Genomic DNA, 23,682 nt, shown 5'->3' with positions numbered 1-23,682 from the left:
TCACCATGTTGGCCAGGCTGGTCTTGAACTCTTGACCTCAAGTGATCTGCCTTCCTTGGCCTCTCAAAGTGCTGGGACTACAGGCGTGAGCCAATGCGTCCGGCCCCGGGCCAAGGTTTTAAGCAGATGAATTAGTTATATTGTACTGAAGTACCAGATGACTCCCCCAGATTTCATTGACTTCACATATTTTGGGCCCACCAGAGCTTGCTGGCTGGGCGTTCAGGATAGAGGCTGCTCCCCTCTGCATGGCCATGCAGGAACCCAGAATCTTTCCATCAGGTGCCTTCGTCATCTCTGGGACCTCCTCCCACCTGCATCAACCGGTAGAAGGGGAGAGTGTGAGAAAAGCATTGGAGGCTTTTGTGGGCCAGCTCTGGAAGTGGCTCACGTTAGTCCATTGTCTCCCTTTGGCAAAAGCTGGTCATAGGACTACACCTAACACAAGGGGACTGTGAACTAGACTCTCTTTCTCTCTCCTTCCTTCCTTCCTTCCTTTCCTTCCTTCCTTCCTTTCCTTCCTTCCTTCCTTCTTTCCTTCCTTCATGAACTAGACCCTCCCTCCCTCCCTCCCTCCCTGCCTCTCTCCCTCCCTCCCTCCCTGCCTCTCTCCCTCCCTCCCTCCCTCCCTCCCTCCCTCCCTTCCCTTTCTTCATTCATTTATGGTTTAGGCCCCATAGCCTACAGTCTTCTATTAGCGTGAGGGTCCCGAGGACCAGCCCCCATATATGATGGGTCCACTTGAGCCTCCTTAGGCGCCCCATGAGGGAGTGATATTTTGGGTAGGGAGCCAGGGACCTCGCCCGGCCTGACACCTGAGCCGGGGACCCGCCCCAGTCCCCACCCCCAACCTCAGCAGAGGGCGGGGCGCGAACCGGAGTCAAATGTCTGGCCGGGTCCAAGGGCCTGAGCGCCCGGTTTAGGCTGGAAATGGTCTAGTTCTCAGAGGTGGTCTGGTCCCTAACCCGTCCCAGGCCCAGCCCCAGCCCGGCACCACCTGGAAGGTTCAAGTACGTGGAGGAGAGGAGTAAGGCGGACTTGGGCGTATGGAGAAAGGGGTGAAGGGAAAAAGAAGACTTGCTCTCAGGAGGGAGCGTGGCCTAGGGGCGGGAACCACGGGTCCTGCAGCGGGCGTGGCCGACTGTGCGGGAGGTCGCGGATCCACCGTGGGCGAGACCAGGCCCCAGCCCCACCAGGACGCGGGGTGCACGGCCAGGTGGCGCCCCAACAGCTCCTGGTGAGAGAAAACCTTGCAACAGGCGGGGCAGGGCGCGCTCTGGCCGGTGAGTGCGCATGTGCACATTGAGCGAAGTCTTCTGCGTGAAGCGCTCGGCGCAGACAGCGCACTGGAAGGCGCGCACGCCGGTGTGCGTGACCGTGTACTTGAGCAGGTAGTCGCGCAGCAAGAAGGATCGCCAGCACACGGCGCACTGGTGCGGCTTCTCCCCCGAGTGGATGAACGTGTGCTTGGTGTAGTTTTTCTCTGAGCTGAACGTCTTGGGACAGTGGCCGCACTCATAAGCAGGTGGCTCGGCACCTGGAGTGCGAGCAGAGGTGCCTAAGGGGGCTGTGGTGGGAGCAGCACAGGGAGCCGGGGCTTCCCACAGCTGAGTGCCGGGGGCTGCCTCGGGTTGGAGTGTGGGGTAGAAGGCGGGTGAGGGGGCAGGGCTGGCCCGGATGGTGCTGAAGGGAGTGGTGCGGGGGGTCCGGGAGCTCCCAAGTGAAAGGGGAAGGGTGCGACAGGCGGCCCTGAGGTCTTCACGCCAGGCGGGCGGGGTCCAGCCAGTATGCAGTCGGGCTGGACAGGGGTCTCGGTGGGACAGCCTTCGGGGACAGCGCCATCTGGAAATACGTCCTCTGCTGCCCCAGATCCCCGAAGAAAATCCCTCCCGCACCACTGTAGTCAGCGAGGCCAGTGGGTGCAGGGAACTCCTCGCACGCGCTGTCAGCAGCAGCAGTGAGGAAGCCGGCAGCACAGTCTGGGAAGGAATGAGGGGCCTGGCTCTCTCCTGGGCCGCCACCTTCGCCGTGCTCGCCATCGGTCTCATCGTCAGTTTCTTCGTCATCGTTGTCACCTCGGTCGTCAGGGGCCGCGGACAGTGAGGGATCAGCACCAAGCCCCTCGGATTTGGCAGGTGTGGGGGGCGCAGGCAGCTGCAAACGCGCAGGCTGGCGCTGCTTACAGCTGTGCGCGGCACAGGGGTGCCCCGGGGGTGCGCAGCCAGCAGGTGGCGCCGGCGGCGACGCAGCTGCGCAGGTGCCCGTGGCGGGGGCACAGGGGTGGGCAGGGGCGCGGGTGCAGAGGTGCTTGGGACTCGAGCGCCTGAGATAATCTGTGTGCATTTGTGATAACTGTCTGTATGCGAAGCACCGACGAAGCCGTGTGCACCTGCAGGGCTTCATCTTGTGCCACAAGGAGCGAACTGCCGTACAGGAACTCGACTAGCTGGCGCATCGTCTGCACGGGCACCACCGAAGGTACACGGATCTCAGAGTGGCCGAGTAGCAGCTTGTCTTGGAAGGAGGGCGAGCCGACTGCCAGCCGCAGCGATGTGCACGCAGCGAAGCTTCACGAATGCACACAGTCACGTCGCTGAAGTGCCCACCCAGCTTCTGCCCATTGAGGGTCTCAAGCAGAGAGCTTGAGAAGTTCTGCGGGTGTATATGGCGCACAGCCTCTGCAGCCGCCAACTCCGACTCCTCCTCAGGCTCCAGGCCCGGCCGTGGCCGCCTTCTCCCCGACTCCAAGGCGGCACTTCCGGGCGCTTCTCTTTATTTTTATACAGTTTTATTGAGATATACTTTACATGCTATCCAGCCCGTCTATTTAAAGTGTACCATGCAAGGGGTTTTTGTATATTCACAGAGTTGTGTAGCCGTCACCATCATTTTAGAACATTCATCACCCCAGAAGAAACCGTGTGCGCATCAGCAGGCACTGCCCATTTCCCCGATCTGCCCCGACCTAGGAAATCCGTAATCACTTTCAGTCTATGGATTTGCCTGTTCTAGACCATTCATATAAATGAAGTCACACAACACTGGGTCTTATGTGACTGGCTTCTATCAAAGTTTGCAAAGTTTATTCATGTTCATGGCGTGTATCAGTAGCTTGTTACTTTTTAGGTTTGGCTTCTGTTACTTACCTTCACCATATTTTATCTCTTCTGCAGTTTGTGGGATTTAGGTTGTTTCTACCTTTTGACTATTGTAAATAATGCTGCTCTGAGCATTCACATACAGGCTTTTCACATGATTTCATTGCTCCAGATCTAGGAGTGCAGTTGCTGTATTATATGGCAAGCCCGTGTTTCACTTTTTGACGAAGTGCCAGACTGCTTTTCAAAGGACAGCAGCATTTTATATTCCTGCCAGCAATGTCGAGGGATCCAATTGCTACACATTCTCACAAACACTTATTGTTATCTGTGTCTCTAGTTATTGCCTTCCTGATGGATGTGGAGTGCTTTCTCATTGGTTTTGATTTGCACTGTTTAAATGAGTTATAAGATTGAACATGTTTTCATGTGTTTATTGGCCGCTTGTATATCTTATTTGGAGAAATGTCTATTCAGATTGTCTCTCCATTTTAAAATTGTGTTATTTTCTTTTTTACTATTGACTTGTAAATGTTCAAACATATATATATATGTGTGTGTATATATATATATATATATATATATAGAGAGAGAGAGAGAGAGAGAGAGAGAGACGGGGGCTTGCTCTGTCGCAAGGCTGGAGTGCAGTGGCACGATCTTGATTCATTGCAACCTCCGCCTCCGGGGTTCAAGTGATTCTCCTGCCTCAGCCTCCTGAGTAGCTGGGACTACAGGCGTGCACCACCACACCCGGCTAATTTTTGTATTTTTAGTAGAGATGGGGTTTCACCATGTTGGCCAGGATGGTCTCGGTCTCCTGACCTTGTTAATCCACCCACCTCAGTCTCCCAAAGTGCTGGGATTACAGACGTGAGCCACCACGCTTGGCCCAAACATATTCTTATACAATTCTCTCCTTAGATACAGGATTTGCAAACATTTTATCTCACATTGTAATTATTTTTTCATCTTCTTGAAAGTCTGCTTTGATACACGAATGTTTGTGATTTTTATAAAGTACAGTTTATGTATATTTTCTGTTATACTTGTGGTTTTGGTATCATATCTATAAAATCATTGCCTAACCCAAGGTCACAAAGTCTCAGTCTCATATTTTCTCCTACGTGTACTAAACTTTTGGCTCTTATATTTAGGTGTTTGATCCATTTAGGGTTAACTTTTATAAATGGTGTGAGGGAGGGGACTAACTTCAGTCTGTACATGCGAACATCAATCTGTCCCAGGACTTTTTTTTCTTTTTCTTTTTTTTTTTTTTTTTTGCGATATAAGCTTTATTCAGGGAATTTATGTACAGGGAGCCCAGGAGCAGCAGGCAAGACAAGAAATCCCCTCGTGTTTGTCAAACGCATGCAGGTTATATGATATTCTTCCCAGAGCAACCTCCACTTAGCAACCTCTGCCAAGAAACCCCCACCTAGCCCAAAACAAAAGGGCTTGGTTTGTTGCATGACCTCTGATCCAAGGAATGTGCCAGCGCTGAAGTGTTCCTTATAGGTATGATGTAAACATTTGGATTAGCCTTTTTATTCAGCTGGGAACGCTGAACAAAAATTCACCGAGGAACGTACAGTCATTTTCAGAAGATGCTTGAGTTGTAGCTGTCTGACAGGACAAGCCAAACCTGCGCTGCACCCCAGCATACCTTTGAATGGCCCTCAAATTCTCACCACACTGTTTTTCTGTGGTTTCCCTGGGGCCAGTTTTGGGGAAGAGCATTGCTGCCAAACAACCCAGCAGCAATATAAGCCACAACAAAGGATTGTAAATGCAGTTGCAATTACACTAGATACAAAGTTCCTCCATGTGTCTGGGACTTGATTAAACCATGAGGTGATAGGACCGTAAGACAAAGACTATGACTGGACTCTGGTTATCTAAAGCCAGCATAGCCTGTATTATGTTATGAAAGTAGTGAGGGCTATATACACAACATTTTGTTTTAATTAATGCACAAGTTCCACCCTGGGCAGCAGTTACGGGATTTTAGGTCATATGTCCTGGGTCACACAATTTTGCAGAGGAACACACCTGACTCGATGGTTTCTGCATTGAGAAGATTAAAAGGATGATGAGTATCACAAAGGCTGCAGCCATGTGTTTAGCCAGGGCCTCAGTTGCCACTCTGCGATTATGGTTGCCATTTTGGACGTAAACATGGCCAAAGGGAAGAACCACCAGGATGCACATTTCTGGTGATGTCTAGCTTCTCCTGTTTCCCAGTAATTGAGGGTCGTGTCTAAAATGGGCACTATGTGCTCTGGCCATTCAGGATGCCCAGAGGTGCATCTGCCAGTCTAACTGAATGGCAAGTAAGGCCAGGTGTGGGTGCCACAGGCCCACAGCCATCTGCATGGAGAGGGGGAGGCACTCACATGTAGGGACTTGTTCTACATCCCAGCGGTGTGTCATTGCTTTAGTGTCCCAGGACATTTTTGAAAAGACTATTTACTGCCCAGTGAATTGCCTTGTCTCCCTTGTCAAAGTCACAACAATTACTGTCCTCATTTTTGTATCTGGTCACATGTTCCTAGTTGGTAATTATAACTACCTTCTTGTACTACCCATTCTGTATTCCCTTAGCTTTCAGCAAGAAACTCAGTTGGTCTTGGTTCTTTATATGGGATGATGACCCAAACCTTCCTTCCTGAAGGAATTGGGCCATTGGCAGCTGTGCTTGAATTGAGTTGTTGTAGTTTTCTGTTAAATTAATCACAGGGCATGGTAGTAGGTAGCACTGAAGACACCCTAGAAGATCTCCTGTATTCCAAAAGTATTATTTCTTACTTCTACTGTGGAGTAGAAGCAATTTCCCCTTGGTAGTCAGGATCAACCACCCCTGCCAGCACGGTAGCTCCCTTCTTTGCCTGTTTATTCAGAGGCATGAGGAGCTCAGAGTGGACAGGGATTATCTTAACTTCCAGTTCAGTAGAATCATTTCTTTGTATTCTGTGGGATGCACTCCTCCTTTTGGGACCAAGACTTCTAGACCAGCAGAGCATAAGATTGAGGGACAGGAAATGAAAATTTTGCTAGTGTGTCACTAGGGGTAATAGTGATGATGAGAACCAATTTGTGTGGGAGACCACAAGGATGGATAAGGCACTCTGTAAGTCTAGACAGTAGTGTAATTTTTATGAAGCACAATTTATCAGGTGTAAATTGTATGGTGACAGGAACATTGAGGGTAGGAGGGGAAATTCTCATATATAGTGTCTGTTTCAGTGAGAACGAGACTCTGCCCCTTTTATGATGGAAGTGGTTCAGAGCCACAGCCAGGTTGCCTTGGGAGTGGAAGTCCATGTTGCAGAGCCCAGGCATCACCTCCGACCCTGCCACCATGGCCACTGTATCCATGAGCCCATTGAGCAATGACAGGGGTGGCTGGGGAAAGAAGCACAGAACAGGTCATCCTATCTGCTTGATTATTGAAACCCTTCTCCACCAAGGCCACTTTGGAGAGCATTTACATAGCACTCAATGCACTCTTGCTTTTGGTTTACTATTTCACTAGGTCGAACCAGTCCTAGTGCCTTATTATTGGGTTTTCCTATCATAATTGTCCTCAGTCCATAGGTGAGACAACAAACGTAGGGATGCTGAAAGTTGCTGGGTATGTGTCTATTCCAGCCACAGGGTGGGTTCAGGAACACATTGGATCCACTGTGATACAGACATGAGCTAACACTCCATTCACCAGCTGACCTCCATAAGTCCCTACTCCGGTGGACCACAGTGATGTTTTTGGTCTCTGGGAATTCCTGCCAAATCAGAGAGAGTGTCCACTAATTCCCCAAATATCTGAGAATTTTTTTTCCCCAAGTCACAGTCATACTGGTAGAAGGCTGTAGGTCCCTTTGGGGAAGACTGGGAGAAAGATTAACAATGTAAAATTTTGGCAATGTAGCAGCATACTTCCCCAAGATCACCCAGCCTCCCCTTCACTTAAGGGGTTGTGGGCCTGTGAACTGGCTCAAGTCTGGGAATTGACAGAGGGTTTTAGATCCGTGTGTCATTAATGAGTTAGTCTTCTATTCAGTTGACCTAGAATTCTTCATTTTCTAAAGAACAAGTAAGACTTTGGTACAGCCCATTAGCTCTCCCCTGTGGATACCGTGGACTGCACGACGCTGTGGATTTCTGTGAGTCAAACCATTCTGACTGCTGCTTTAACACTGCTTTCCACTGTGGTGATCACACTTACCTCATCTTTGATGATTAAGGACAGCTCATGTTCCCTGCCACCCCAGGATTCAATTATCCTCGCTTTATTTAAAGATCCCAGTCCAGTGGCAGCAGTTCCTGCTGTAACATTTTGCCTACTGAGAGCACAAGCTCAAAGCTCTTCCAGGATACTGGGCTCCTCTCACAATATTCTTTCTCGTGATCGTTGTGAGAAGTATGTTCTCTAAACCCTCCAGTGTGAGTGAGCAGGTCCGACATAATAAATCCAGTCTTCCTTATGTGCACAGGAAAGTTATGTGCACAACCTTCCTGTGCACATAAACCAAGGAAGTTGTGGCATCTCAACTTTGTGTACCTTAGGTAAACTCTGATTCTGTTTCAGCCAACCAACCAAGCAACCAAACAAACAAGCAAACAGCCAACAAATCAACCAACAAGCAAGCAAGCAAGCAAGCAAGCAAGACACAAACCAACCAAACAAGCAAGAAAGCAAGCAAGCAACAAACCAACCAACCAACCAAGCAAGCCATGAAGCAACCAATCAAGCACCAACCAACCAATCAGGCAACCAACCAAGTAACTGATCAAACCAACCCTTGGAGCCCTTTCGAAAGCTTTGACCTGCAACCCTGAATCCAGAATCTCTGTTTAGTGGGCCCACATTAATACATTTAGCCTAATCCAACTTTATGTTACTTCTGCCATTGTGCCACACACTTAATATCCATTCCCACATATACTCTCCAGATTTCTTTCTGTATAAATTGCGTGTGTGTGTGTGTGTGTGTGTGTAGAAAGAGATTGTCAACTGAAAAATCACACAATTTATAAATTTAGAAAAGAGAGCTTTATTTCTTATAAAGGTTTGCAGCCTGCAAGGTGGCCATTATGACAGGCTGGGAAGTGTGGCCTACAGCCAAGGCCAGAGGCAGGCACTTCTAGGGAGGGAAGGAGAGGACAGGAATTTGAGCCGAATGAGTTGGCTACCTATACATATTCAACAGGATATCGGAGAAGCTATATCATTTTATGAGAATACTCATAAAAGAGGTTCTAACACATGCGTATTCAATAAACATGCATGTTCATTCTGGGGTGGAGACTTGACATTTAAATGTATTATAATTAGGCCCTACACATCAAAAAGTGAAGCAGGGACATGAAGGTACACAGCCTCTGTAAAGGCACAGCCTCTAAAACTGGCCAGAACCAGTCCATGGAGGATGGTCTCTTATCAGGAGGAAGTTACTGAAATCAGTCCCTTGTCCACTGAAAACTGTTGTTAAGGTTGGTGGGGCAGGAGGTCAGTTACTCAGTGCCTGTGAACTGGGTAAGTTGTAATTGTTTTAATCCTGCTTCTCTCACGGCCAGTGCTTGCTTGGCTGCTAGAGAAAAATAAAAACCATGTGGTAGTTAGAACCTAGTTCATTCGTTAAGGGTAGGGTGCAAGACTTAACCCTTGCCTGGCATGGCCCTAGGTCCTGTTTATAATTTGGGGTCTTATTGCCACAAAGAGTCTGTTCTGTCAGTCTCACAGTCTCTATTTTAACATTAATGCTTTTCAGTTGTTGGGTCTAAACCATAAGAGGGAGGGACGTACAGGGAAGTATGTCTGACCTCCTGTCCTGTCATGGCCAAGAACTCAATTTTAAGATTTATTTGAGGTTCGTTGGCCAAGAGGGGGTCTGTTAAGTCGGATGGGGGGCTTAGGATTTTACTTTTAGTTCTCAAGGAAGAGAAAAGAATTTTATCTATTGGCCCCTGTGACTGTGTGTAACATGGCTATGACCTGTGGGACAGACTTCAGGCTGGCCCCCAGGAAAATTCTATGCTGTAGTAAACGCGTCATGAACATTTGTAACAACATGTACATAACAATGTCACAAAATGCTTTCACGTTGACACCTAGATGAGTGTTTTATTGAATAACTGATGATATAACTTAGCTCATTTGATGCCAAGACTGACCATCACCACCATACCAAGGTCATCACTGATCAGAGGCTTTACCCAAGAAGGGGGTGGTGTGCAGACCCAGCAGTGGGGAGGAAAGGTGCTGCAGAAGAGATGGGTGCCCACATAGGCCCCTGAGGGGACATAATGCTCACTAAGTGGTAAGTATAGACTTAATGCAGACTGTTAGTTTATGCCCTGTGCAAACGGGACCCCATCCACTTGAGAGTCCAGGGTCTGTTTGGGTGGCCGGGATAGCCACTTGTGAAGGTAGAAAGGAAAATAAGCCACCAAATTGATAGCTTTCTGAGAAATAGACATCGTGCTTAGAATCTCCATTTTCCCCACAACCCGGAGGAATAAGTATTGTCATCTGCATTTTATAGCTGAGGAATCCGACTCAAAATTAAATTACTTGCCTAAGCAATTAGCAATTAACCAAGTCTTTCTGACTCAGAAATGCAGCTGTTGCCTGTTCACATCCAGCCCCTACACTGGGGTCAAGATCTGCCCTGTTCTTAATGCAGCAAGATCCGGCCAGGTCACACTGGACTCCCAGCACTGAATGTGGCTCAAGGGGACATCAAGCTTGACTGGGTCATGGGGCTCAGGAGCATCACTCTCAAAAATAGCAGCACAGGAAGAGGTGATGGCCCTAAACAGCATTTGCAGGCAGATCCCATGTTAATCATAAAGGTCAGGACTCTCTCATTGTCTGTCTTTCTCTCTCTGTCTCTCCTCTAGGGCTGACCCCACACTGGACACCGCTGCATCAATGTCCATCACACACCACAGCTGCCTTTTCTTCTTCTGCCTGCTCATGGGAAAGTCCCCTCCTCTCCTCCGTTTTCTTCTCTTCCTGCCCTATCACACCATGCACTTCTCTTCTCCCTTTCCTTAAAAAACCACCATGAACTTTAAGAGGAGGGAAAGGGGTGGCTCTGGCAAGAAAAGCCAGAATCCCCTCTAGACAGCAGAGAGAGAGAGGAATGGCTACATGTTTTCTCCCCCAGTCCAAGGCACTGGGTCTTGGCTGGGGTGCAGGTTCCAAGCTGTTCTCCTGCTGTGTCGGTGAGTTCTGGTCAACCTGCAACCTCCTGATGTGGCCACTGCAGTTCGAGTCTTCAGGGACTCCCCATGGCCTGGAGTGCTTTGCCTTGCTTACATGGGAGAGGAGAATGGATTTATAGAGAACATCATCTAAATCCAACTTGGCCATTTTCTGACCACACTTGCCAGATTACTGTAGTCTAAATCTACCATTGTAGAAAGACGGGGGAGCTTAGGGCTGCACAAACCCAGGTCTGGAACTGGCTCCTTACCTTGGAAGGTGAATAATCCTGGCAGGACTCTTAGCCTCCCTGGGCCTCAGTTTCTTTATGTTTCATGGGAATGAGGATCTCTGCTGGGTGGTTGGGTAATGTGGGGGCTGTGTGGAAGCAGTCTATCAATGCAAGCTGAAATAGAAATATTTCTCCACAGAGTATGAAGGTCAAATGAGAGAATACACTTAAATTAAATGGAAAATTAAAATGGCAAAAAAGACAAAGCTGTACTGAAAGTTCCAAACTTCTCTATAAGGAGCTTTTTGACTATGAAGGAATCCTGTACTCATTCCCCCTAAATATAAAACAAAGAGTTGAAGGAGGCAGAAGGGAGAGTGATGTATGATGGGCGAGGACTTCGCCTGCTGTTGCTGGCTTTGAGGATGGAGAAAAGAGGCCACAAATCTAGATGCTGGAGCCCCTAGAAGCTGGAGGCGGCAGGGACCTGATTCTTCCCTTGAACCTCCAGAAGGGACACAGCCCTACCAGCACCTTGACTTTAGCCGGGTGAGATCCTCTTAGGACTTCTGGTAACCAGAACTGTAAGACAGAAATGGAAGCCACTGAGTCTGTAGCTGTTTGTTGCAGCAGCAATAGAAAACGAATGCAGAGCCCAAGAAATCACTGGTGATGAGATCGGGAAAGTGGGCTCAGGAGGTCTGGATCCGTGATGAGATGGTTAAGTGGGCTCAGGAGGTCTGGATCCGTGATGAGATGGTTAAGTGGGCTCAGGAGGTCTGGATCCGTGATGAGATGGTTAAGTGGGCTCAGGAGGTCTGGATCCGTGATGAGATGGTTAAGTGGGCTCAGGAGGTCTGGATCTGTGATGAGATGGGGGAAGTGGGCTCAGGAGGTCTGGATCCGTGATGAGATGGGGGAAGTGGGCTCAGGAGGTCTGGATCCATGATGAGATGGTTAAGTGGGCTCAGGAGGTCTGGATCCGTGATGAGATGGGGGAAGTGGGCTCAGGAGGTCTGGATCCATGATGAGATGGTTAAGTGGGCTCAGGAGGTCTGGATCCATGATGGGATGGGAGAAGTGGGCTCAGGAGGTCTGGATCCGTGATGAGATGGTTAAGTGGGCTCAGGAGGTCTGGATCCGTGATGAGATGGGGGAAGTGGGCTCAGGAGGTCTGGATCCGTGATGAGATGGTTAAGTGGGCTCAGGAGGTCTGGATCCATGATGAGATGGTTAAGTGGGCTCAGGAGGTCTGGATCTGTGATGAGATGGTTAAGTGGGCTCAGGAGGTCTGGATCCGTGATGAGACGGTTAAGTGGGCTCAGGAGGTCTGGATCCGTGATGAGATGGTTAAGTGGGCTCAGGAGGTCTGGATCCATGATGAGATGGTTAAGTGGGCTCAGGAGGTCTGGATCCGTGATGAGATGGGGGAAGTGGGCTCAGGAGGTCTGGATCTGTGATGAGATGGTTAAGTGGGCTCAGGAGGTCTGGATCCATGATGAGATGGGGGAAGTGGGCTCAGGAGGTCTGGATCCATGATGAGATGGTTAAGTGGGCTCAGGAGGTCTGGATCCGTGATGAGATGGTTAAGTGGGCTCAGGAGGTCTGGATCCGTGATGAGATGGGGGAAGTGGGCTCAGGAGGTCTGGATCCGTGATGAGATGGGGGAAGTGGGCTCAGGAGGTCTGGATCTGTGAGGAGATGGTTAAGTGGGCTCAGGAGGTCTGGATCTGTGATGAGATGGTTAAGTGGGCTCAGGAGGTCTGGATCTGTGATGAGATGGGGGAAGTGGGCTCAGGAGGTCTGGATCCGTGATGAGATGGGGGAAGTGGGCTCAGGAGGTCTGGATCCATGATGAGATGGTTAAGTGGGCTCAGGAGGTCTGGATCCATGATGAGATGGGGGAAGTGGGCTCAGGAGGTCTGGATCCATGATGAGATGGTTAAGTGGGCTCAGGAGGTCTGGATCCATGATGGGATGGGAGAAGTGGGCTCAGGAGGTCTGGATCCGTGATGAGATGGGGGAAGTGGGCTCAGGAGGTCTGGATCCGTGATGAGATGGGGGAAGTGGGCTCAGGAGGTCTGGATCCGTGATGAGATGGTTAAGTGGGCTCAGGAGGTCTGGATCCATGATGAGATGGTTAAGTGGGCTCAGGAGGTCTGGATCCGTGATGAGATGGTTAAGTGGGCTCAGGAGGTCTGGATCTGTGATGAGACGGTTAAGTGGGCTCAGGAGGTCTGGATCCGTGATGAGATGGTTAAGTGGGCTCAGGAGGTCTGGATCCATGATGAGATGGTTAAGTGGGCTCAGGAGGTCTGGATCCGTGATGAGATGGGGGAAGTGGGCTCAGGAGGTCTGGATCTGTGATGAGATGGTTAAGTGGGCTCAGGAGGTCTGGATCTGTGATGAGATGGGGGAAGTGGGCTCAGGAGGTCTGGATCCGTGATGAGATGGGGGAAGTGGGCTCAGGAGGTCTGGATCCATGATGAGATGGTTAAGTGGGCTCAGGAGGTCTGGATCCGTGATGAGATGGGGGAAGTGGGCTCAGGAGGTCTGGATCCATGATGAGATGGTTAAGTGGGCTCAGGAGGTCTGGATCCATGATGGGATGGGAGAAGTGGGCTCAGGAGGTCTGGATCCGTGATGAGATGGTTAAGTGGGCTCAGGAGGTCTGGATCCGTGATGAGATGGGGGAAGTGGGCTCAGGAGGATCCGTGATGAGATGGTTAAGTGGGCTCAGGAGGTCTGGATCCATGATGAGATGGTTAAGTGGGCTCAGGAGGTCTGGATCTGTGATGAGATGGTTAAGTGGGCTCAGGAGGTCTGGATCCGTGATGAGACGGTTAAGTGGGCTCAGGAGGTCTGGATCCGTGATGAGATGGTTAAGTGGGCTCAGGAGGTCTGGATCCATGATGAGATGGTTAAGTGGGCTCAGGAGGTCTGGATCCATGATGAGATGGGGGAAGTGGGCTCAGGAGGTCTGGATCTGTGATGAGATGGTTAAGTGGGCTCAGGAGGTCTGGATCCATGATGAGATGGGGGAAGTGGGCTCAGGAGGTCTGGATCCATGATGAGATGGTTAAGTGGGCTCAGGAGGTCTGGATCCGTGATGAGATGGTTAAGTGGGCTCAGGAGGTCTGGATCCGTGATGAGATGGGGGAAGTGGGCTCAGGAGGTCTGGATCCGTGATGAGATGGGGGAAGTGGGCTCAGGAGGTCTGGATCTGTGAGGAGATGGTTAAGTGGGCTCAGGAGGTCTGGATCTGTGATGAGATGGTTAAGTGGGCTCAGGAGGTCTGGATCTGTGATGAGATGGGGGAAGTGGGCTCAGGAGGTCTGGATCCATGATGAGATGGTTAAGTGGGCTCAGGAGGTCTGGATCCATGATGAGATGGGGGAAGTGGGCTCAGGAGGTCTGGATCCATGATGAGATGGTTAAGTGGGCTCAGGAGGTCTGGATCCATGATGGGATGGGAGAAGTGGGCTCAGGAGGTCTGGATCCGTGATGAGATGGGGGAAGTGGGCTCAGGAGGTCTGGATCCGTGATGAGATGGGGGAAGTGGGCTCAGGAGGTCTGGATCCGTGATGAGATGGTTAAGTGGGCTCAGGAGGTCTGGATCCATGATGAGATGGTTAAATGGGCTCAGGAGGTCTGGATCTGTGATGAGATGGTTAAGTGGGCTCAGGAGGTCTGGATCCATGATGAGATGGGGGAAGTGGGCTCAGGAGGTCTGGATCCGTGATGAGATGGGGGAAGTGGGCTCAGGAGGTCTGGATCCGTGATGAGATGGGGGAAGTGGGCTCAGGAGGTCTGGATCCATGATGAGATGGTTACGTGGGCTCAGGAGGTCTGGATCCGTGATGAGATGGGGGAAGTGGGCTCAGGAGGTCTGGATCTGTGAGGAGATGGTTAAGTGGGCTCAAGAGGTCTGGATCCGTGATGAGATGGTTAAGTGGGCTCAGGAGGTCTGGATCCATGATGAGATGGGGGAAGTGGGCTCAGGAGGTCTGGATCTGTGATGAGATGGTTAAGTGGGCTCAGGAGGTCTGGATCCGTGATGAGATGGGGGAAGTGGGCTCAGGAGGTCTGGATCTGTGATGAGATGGTTAAGTGGGCTCAGGAGGTCTGGATCCATGATGAGATGGGGGAAGTGGGCTCAGGAGGTCTGGATCCGTGATGAGATGGTTAAGTGGGCTCAGGAGGTCTGGATCCGTGATGAGATGGGGGAAGTGGGCTCAGGAGGTCTGGATCCGTGATGAGATGGGGGAAGTGGGCTCAGGAGGTCTGGATCCGTGATGAGATGGGGGAAGTGGGCTCAGGAGGTCTGGATCTGTGAGGAGATGGTTAAGTGGGCTCAGGAGGTCTGGATCTGTGATGAGATGGTTAAGTGGGCTCAGGAGGTCTGGATCCGTGATGAGATGGGGGAAGTGGGCTCAGGAGGTCTGGATCCCTGATGAGATGGTTAAGTGGGCCAGGAGGTCTGGATCCGTGATGAGATGGGGGAAGTGGGCTCAGGAGGTCTGGATCTGGAGTGGGAATCTGGAGTGGAAGGGGAATTCATTTGTTCATTGTCTATCCTTTCGCGATGATTGAATTTTTTAATATATATATATGTGAATTTTCACAATAAAAGTTTTTTCCAAATTAAAATAAAAGAAACAAAAGGGGCTTTTTGCAACCCAATTCCCTTCTGTGTCTGAGCCCACTTGCATTGAATGAGTCTTTCTGCTAACGTCTTTATATTTGGGTGACAATCTGAATGTCAGTGACCAATCAGAGCAGAGGCAGACCTTCGAGTGGGCAAGGCATCCTGAGGGCCCTGTTTCCCGCCATGAGGCATAACCATTTAGGCGCCAGACCATGGGGAGGTCCAGGGGTTGCAGGGTAGGGCCATGCATCTGCAATGGCTCTCAGGGGGCTCCCGGTGGTGGCAATTGGTGAACCTGCACAGTGGTGCTTCAATATTGTCACAACCCTGCTGTCTCTCATGCCCTCGAAAAGCATTTCTCTTACCTGTGACAGACTTCTATACCTAACAGCTTGCAAAAATGTTCCAGGTTAATGAGAATAGTCTCTTGGAGCCATACCTTCCTGCTTGGAATCTCAGTTTCCCCAGCTGTCTCCAGAGAGATTAGGCTAGAAGGCCCCTGAGCCTCAGCCCCTTTATCGCCCTCCTGTCACCCAGACCTGACCTGGGTCTTGCAACCTGGGTGCAGTATGACAGGGGTGGGCAGGGGCTGGCTCTGGGCCAGAGGACCCTTTCTGATGGACTTCAGTTGTCGGCTTTCCAGGGGAGACTGATCAACCTCGCAAGAGTCATAAGGTGAGCAGCAGTGGGCAGATCCATCCCCCTCATCTTAGATTTATGGGGATACAGAGGGAAGGAGGAGACGCTCCAGGAAGACTGGCGGGTGGGAGTACCAGGTTGAAACCAAGGACACCTTCCTGGAGGAGCGGCTGTTTGAGCCAGCTCTGAGAACAGGTGGGGTCTGGACAGGACTGGAGAGGAGGAGGGGGTTCCCTATGAGCAAAGACTGGCCATCACCCCATCCAGCACCCCCACCGGGCCCCTCCGGCATCCCTGACCAGGCCCTGTCACCACCCCGTTTTTCCCTCTAGCTCCAGGAATGCAAAGTAACCAAGAAGGTCCGCTGTTCCAGTTGGCTGCAAATAATTACAATCTCGAGCCTAAGCAGCACTTGGGTCCTGGTTTGGGACCATGAAGCAGCTTGGTGAGACTGTGTAAGGCCAGGGCAGGAATTGGGACAGTAGGTTTGCATTCTCCCTGGGGGCCCGCCTCGGAAAGCCTGTGGCCATGTCCTCTTGGTCAGCATCAGACCCTGTGGCCTGGCAATGCCTGGGACACCCAGACCTCACTCTGGACAGGCCCTAGGAGGGGGCCCTGGTGAGACTCCTGGTAGCCTCACAGCCACCCTTCTGTCCATAGCTACAACCTGTCACACCAGCTGGCTGCTCCCTCCCAGTTGGCTGGGAACACAAAGGCCAGGAATACAGACATCACCCACCACAGGGGCCAGTCAGGGCCTGAACCAGGGCGGGCAGAGGTTGGCTGCCTTGGGCTATGGATGGGCTCAGGGAGTGAGACAGTAAGGGACTAACCTCCAACCCTACTGCTGACCAGCCCTGTGACTGGGGAGAGTCATCTTACTTCTCTGGGCCTCAGTTTCCCCCTCTGTGGAGTGACACTAAATCATCTCTGGAGACTGGGATCAATAGGGCCCTGGCGACTGACCAGTCACTCAGCACGTGCCTGGAGCACACAGTGCAGGGGCTGTGGTGGGCAGGTGATCTGAGTCCCTGGGGAGGCACCCATGTGTGCCTGCCCTTCCGACCAGCCACCAGGCCCTCAGGGCAGAGCCCACTACCAGCAGCAGCTCACACCCCGAGACCAGTTCAGAGGTGGCCTCTACCTTAGCGGCAGGGACACCACAGACACTTTCAGCTGGTACTAGGGCGGCTTCTCCAGCTCCCACGTGGAGAAGGGAGCCCACCTGAGTCCCACTCACGTGGAGTCTCATGCCCCTGAAAGTGCCATTCACCACTGGCCAGGCTCAGGAGGCTGCATGAGAGGGGGGTCACTGGGGAGGAGATATGGGGGGAACAGAGGGGTGGTTGAATTTTTGTATAATAGGCAGTGCAAGTGTTTACCATTTGGGAGGGGAAATGTTTGTTATTATCAGCAATGCTACACTTGAATATTATACTAAAATCCAGTTTCTCTATAACCCGGGAGTTGCTCTTTTGTTCTTTCTTTTCCTGTCTTAATTAAAATAAGATGCAGACTCTCACGGTCCACAGTCGATTAAGACATCTTGCAGGGTCATCAGGTTATGTCTTGGAGAGCAGGGTTTTAGTACCATCAGCCTGGCAAGGAGCCTGGCCTGCCCCTCAGAGCTCCTGGGACTGCGAGATTTGGCACATTCACAGGGCACCGCTACAGCCTCTGAAACATGCTGTCTTTAAAGACATTTGTAGGCTGGACGCGGTGGCTCACTCCTGTAATCCTAGCACTTTGGGAGGCTGAAGCGGGTGGATCACCTGAGGTCAGGAGTTCGAGACCAACATGGCAAAACCCCATCTCTACTAAAAATATAAAAAATTAGCCAATTGTGGTGCCTATAATCCCAGCTACTCGGGAGGCTGAGGCAGGAGAATCACTTGAACCTGGAAGGTGGAGGTTGCGGTGAGCAGAGATTACACCACTGCACTCCAGCCTGGGTGACAAGAGCAAAACTTCGTCTCAAAATAAAATAAAACATAAAAAAGACATTTGCAAGGACCACATCCTCACCAGGAATGGTACCTGCCTTTCTACAGTTTTTCAGGAAGAGGAAACATTTTCTGCTTCTCTCGCTGAGGTTTCTTTTAACCACCCATTAGGAACCTATGGATTTCAGGATCAAACACTGGGATTCCCTCAGCACTAAGGGAGGAAAATTGCAAACAGAGCTGAAAGTGCAATGTGGAAAAGCCAGGCTGAGGAAGGTTCTTAGCCAGTAGACCAAGGGCAGGAAGGACACTGCCTCATCAGTCTCCCACTAGGGAACTCGTGGTTCTTGTCCTCTGACCTCAGAATTCCTTGTCATGTTTGTTTTGCCTCCGAGGGAAGGGTTTGCATTGCAGAGTTTAAGGCTAGAGTGGGCCTCGTGCAGTTAACGTTAACCCTCTCTCTCCTTCGCTGGCCGAGGTGAAGTCCGGGACCGTGTGGTTCTGACGTCCACTCTCTCGGTGGGTCACCAGTTCACCCACCTCACCTGGCAAGCTGGGCCTCAGTTTGGTGACAGGCATCTTCTACCCACCTGAGAGGCAGGGTTCAACACTCTGTCTCTGACCTTGTTTCCATCCTCTGCCACCTCTTAGGCAGCCAGAAGGGGTTGTCCTGCCAGCACCTGGGCTTTGGCATTCCTCGAGCAGGTGGAGGAAGTTTCAGGCACCTGGCTCCTCAGGTGTCTGCATCCAGGTGCTCTTCAGGCCTGCCCAGCAGGGCTCTCTTGATCCAGTTCGAGCTGCCAGAACTGACTCACTTAGGAAAGTATAGACTTTGGCGTCAGGGGCTGCTTTAATTTGCACAATTTCCAAATACCTCTTTTTTCTTCTTTTTTCTGATGAGTCATCTCCCTAGACTTGCATTTTAAAGAGATAGTTATCAGGTTCTAGAGAAGATGTGGTAGAACATTTATATCTCAAAGGCACAGAGCTGAGACTTCAGGTTTAGATACCATCATTTGCCTAAACCAAAAAGGAGGGTGTAGGTAAAGTTCTAGTTAAGACAGGATGGGCCAGGAAAAACACCTTAAACAAAGGGACGGCTTGCTTTGCTGATTTAAGCCAACGGCTTCTTTATCGTAAGACTTCCCAGCGATTTAGTCCTCCCTCTCTTCCAGTGCACAGAGACATAACCCTCTTTACAAATAAAAATTTTCTCTATAGATGTAAATTTATCTTACAAAAATGTTTCAAAATAACCAGATGAAAACTGTCCTTATGCCAGAAAGGCATTTTTTTTTTTTTTAAATTAATAGAAACGAACAGTATTTGTTGTATTGACATACTTAGGCTTAGACCTATGTTTAACAAGAAAGCCTAATAATAGCACTGTGGTTAGACTCTAGCCTATTTTTCCAAGCCATCATTTTATTATTAAGGAAACAAGGGATCAAATACCTTTTATTCATCTGATATGATCGTTTTAAACACATTCCACTAATAAGTCCCATTTGGAACAGCTGAAAATCCTTTAATAAAAGCTTTTTAAAGATGAGCTCATGGGCTTAGTGTAAGTTTCACAAGCTTAATTAGGTCAAATGGAAGGAACTCAGATGAGTGGTTGCCCAATCAGAGCCCGTTATTTCTACGTTACCAGCCCCCCTCATGACCTTGAAACTCCACTCTGACCTAATTATTGCAAAGCTATATATAACAAAGTGAAAGGATTAATTTTCATTCCTCAACCTCTCAATCCCAGGTTTTCAAAGAAAAAGCCTATCTAACGAATACTTACCAAAACCAGACAGGAATATTAGAGCCTGCCTACTTAACAGTCACATTTGTTCCACTACAGCCGGGTCACATGCAATTACATCATTTGGTTCTTCATACACTCTAGAACTGACCAGGACAGAGTTTAGCGCAGAAAAACTATAAGAAATAAGTTCCTAAACATAGAAACTGCAAAGTTCACAAGGGTATGAAAGAAACTAATGTAAATGAGAGACTCCCCTCCCTTTGTTTTAAAGAAATTGACATTCTGTAAAAATACACACAATTTTTACAGACAAATACATTTACAAGTTGTTTTTATCTTAAAAATTGGGGATATTTCATATTTATAACTAATTATTGAGCCTTAAGTTTTCTTGGCCATTTCTAGGCTAATAAACTAACAATCATTTAAACTAAGCCAAAGTAGAATAGATATAAAAGTCCCGAACACTTCAGCTTCCTATTCTTTAAGAAGTATACCCGGGAAAGCTCATTTGAGAGAGGAAATGCTTTCCTCCACCCTCTGTTTTACAGAGCTGAGGCTTCTCATCACGGTTCTACGACTTGTAGCTTAAATCCATGTTACATGGTCACTGGCATTGTTAGCGCGTCTCTTTTAACATGGTAGGAATTAATCAACTTGGTGGCGTATTCAATTAATTCTATCACGAGCCTGGCTACTGGCCACCCTTTTCTTCTCAACAAGGAAATTAAGTCAGAAAGCTTTGTTTTCACTAAGACTTTGGGAACATAGCCAAGTTCATGACAATAAGAAAGAAGCGGCAGCAAGGGTTTGAAAAGAGTGGTTTCAGTCAACTGAGGGGTTCCTATGGGAGAAGCAGGATCAAAGAGAGAGAAAGAAAAAACTGGGAGGGCTAATTAGATGAGTTGATAGTTGTCCCAAGACTGATGCCATTGGGGGCTTCCCTTAGTGGGGAAACAGTCCAGGTCAAAGGGATGACCCATGAGATGGCTGCTGTAAAAGGGGACAATTCTTTTTCCAGTGGCCTGGCTATTTGCAAAAAAGGCAGACATCTTAGGGCACAGGGGTCTTTAGATTGCATGCACAAGTACAAGTACTCTCAATCCCTGCAGTTGCTGTAACTGGGAAGACATGCACCTGCTTACCTTTGTAAGGGTTTCCCCACTGTCGCCACTGTAACTCTAGGTTATGTTTAGGGAGGCCAAACTTACTATCTACTGAGCCCAGTCCAGTTTCCATCTGATCGTCAGACTGAGTGACCTCCTACCTGGATCCAATACGGTTCGCCGTCAAATCCAATTTGACGTTGGACTCAGTTCAGTTTTTTGCCAATGACTCATCAGCTACCCAAACCTCAAAAGGCCATATGTCATCTCACAGCACAAACTGGCCACTGGCACCCACCCCAAGGTTATTTGCCCTCTCACAGCACAAAACCCTGGATTCAAAACCCAAAAGGATCAAGGTTCAATGCAAAAAGAATAGAGTCTGGCCTAAAAGGAATGTACAACCCTCGGAAGGAGGGCAAAGGGGCCAGTAGTGTCTTTCCTGCGTTCCTCAAGGGGTCTTGGGAGGTGGATCCCACCTAGCTTGCCAGAACTCTCAAAAGACAAAATTACAACAAATTTAGTTTAAAGATCTCACTTAGCTTTTATTTATTATTTCAGAATCAATTTCCAAACCCAGTCTGGATTAAAAAAAAATTTTTTTGCTTAAACAAATACATAGCTCAAAACACAAATTCTTAGAGCTTCAAAATTTGAGAGAGAACTTGCCCAGACCTCTGCTGCTGTGAGAGATCTGCGTGCACAACGGGCTTGGGGGGTCGCTGAGCTTGGGCACTCCATGCTTCTGGGGTTTGATGGAAATTCTACTTCAGATTGCATTTCCTACACTAATCTGTTAAAAAAAAAAGAACTTTACATACATTAAATTTAGCAGAGTTTATTTGAGCAAAGAAACAATTTAGGAATCAGGCATCAGTTTGCACCAAAAATGGCTCAGAACGCTCCATGCCACCATATGTGCAGGGTATATTTACAGCTAGAGAAAAAGAAGTGCACAGAAACAGCCTGATTGGCTGCTGTTGGCATTTGCCTTATATAGTCATGTTTTGTCAGCTTTCAGCCTCTGATTGGCTGAAGGCTCAGCTGTTTTCATTGGCTGAGACATAGTTACATGTTATAAGACTATAGTCTTGGGTTAAATTACAGTTATTTTTACACATTAAGTTAGGTTACAACTAGCTATGTATAGAGAATTCATTAGGCCAAACTTAAAATAAGTATGGAGGCAGCTTTAAGACAAAGATAATTCAATTTAATAATACCCTTATGTATATATTTACTCTTTTTATGTATTTCTATATATATTAATAAATATAAGTAGTTATATGTACATATATAAAAACATACCTATGTGTGTGCATACACATGTATGTGAGTATATATGTTTGCTTCTACCCTGTGTGAGCAAAGTATGCCAGAGTGGCAGAGTGCTACATGTATATGTGTAAATTTTTATATTAAACATATTTATGTATGTTACCTATATATTTATATGCTCATATATATGTTTCTTTGAATAGTCACCTATGTTCTGTATTTCTAAATTTATAAATATGCATATTTATGTGTGTGTGTGTGTGTATATATATATATATGAAGAGGTGGCCTGCCCCTCCACACCTGTGGGTATATCTCATCAGGTGGGATGAGAGACTGAGAAAAGAAATAAGACACAGAGACACAGTATAGAGAAACAACAGTGGGCCCAGGAGACCGGTACTCAGCACACCAAGGACCTGCACCAGCACCGGTCTCTGAGTTCCCTCAGTTTTTATTGATTATTATTTTCATTATCTCACCAAGAGGAATGTGGTCGGAGACCAGGGTGATAATAAGGAGAAGGTCAGCAAAAAAACGTGAGCAAAAGAATCTGTGTCATAATTAAGTTCAAGGGGAGGTACTATGCCTGGATGTGCGCGTAGGCCAGATTTTTGTTTCTCTCTGCCCAAACATCTCAGTGGAGTAAAGAATAACAAAGCAGCATTGCTGCCAACATGTCTCGCCTCCTGCCATGGGGCAGTTTTTCTCCTATCTCAAAATTGAACAAATGTACAATTGGGTTTTAACACTGAGACATTCAGTTCCCAGGAGCAGGCAGGAGACAGTGGCCTTTCTCTATCTCAACTGCAAGAGGCCTTCCTCTTTTACTAATCTACCTCAGCACAGACCCTTTACGGGTGCTGGGCTGGGGGACTGTCAGGTCTTTCTCATCCCATGAGGCCACATTTCAGACTATCACATGGGGAGAAACCTTGGACAATACCCGGCTTTCCAAGGCAGAGGTCCCTGCGGCTTTTCGCAGTGCATTGTGCCCCTGGTTTATTGAGACTAGAGAATGGCGATGACTATTACCAAGCATACTGCCTGTAAATATTTTGTTAACAAGGCACGTCCTGCACAGCCCTAGATCCCTTAAACCTTGATTCCATACAACACATATTTCTGTGAGCACAAGGTTGGGGCAAAGGGGCTGAGGCAAAGTTACAAATTAACAGCATCTCAGCAAAGCAATTTTTCAAGGTACCGGTCAAAATGGAATTTCTTATGTCTTCCCTTTCTACATAGACACAGTAACAGTCTGATGTTTCTTTATTTTCCCTACATATATATATGTATATTTAATTTTTATGTGTTTGCTTCTGCCTTATTGGTAAGGTAGCCCAAAATGGCAGAGAGATTACATATGTATGCTATAAATGTTTATACTATATATTTATGTTTATGTATATATTTATATATTTATATATGTTACATAGTTCTTTTTTCAAGAATTTGAAAAAGTTTCTAAATTGAGGAAAAATTTACATAAGATTAAGCTCTTTAAAGTGTATCATTCAGCGATATTTAGGACATTCTTAACACTGTCTAGTTCCAGAATTTTTTTCTTTTTTGAGAGGGATCTCATTCTGTCCCTTAGGCTGGAGTGCGGTGGTGAGATTTTGACTCACTGCAATCTCCACCTCCCAGGCTCAAACAATCTTCCCACCTCAGCCTTCTGAATAGCTGGGACCACAGCTGTGTATGTGTGCCACCATGTCCAGCCAATTCTTCGGGTTGTTTTTTTTTTTTTTTTTGTAACCACGGGGTTTCAC

The 23,682-nt window shown here is 48.4% G+C and overlaps 2 pseudogenes; both read right to left on the bottom strand.

Moving 5' to 3' along the window:
* Positions 1 to 1,006: 1,006 nt before the first annotated feature.
* Positions 1,007 to 7,325, bottom strand: LOC105472040 (zinc finger and BTB domain-containing protein 45 pseudogene; annotated as a pseudogene).
* A 9,784-nt stretch (positions 7,326 to 17,109) lies between these two features.
* LOC139357740 (uncharacterized) lies at positions 17,110 to 23,078 on the bottom strand (annotated as a pseudogene).
* Between the last annotated feature and the right edge of the window lie 604 nt (positions 23,079 to 23,682).

Source organism: Macaca nemestrina, chromosome 13, assembly GCF_043159975.1.
Source record: "Macaca nemestrina isolate mMacNem1 chromosome 13, mMacNem.hap1, whole genome shotgun sequence".
In the NCBI taxonomy this organism is placed as follows: Eukaryota; Metazoa; Chordata; class Mammalia; order Primates; family Cercopithecidae; genus Macaca; species Macaca nemestrina.
This window is presented reverse-complemented; position numbering and strand designations above follow the sequence as displayed.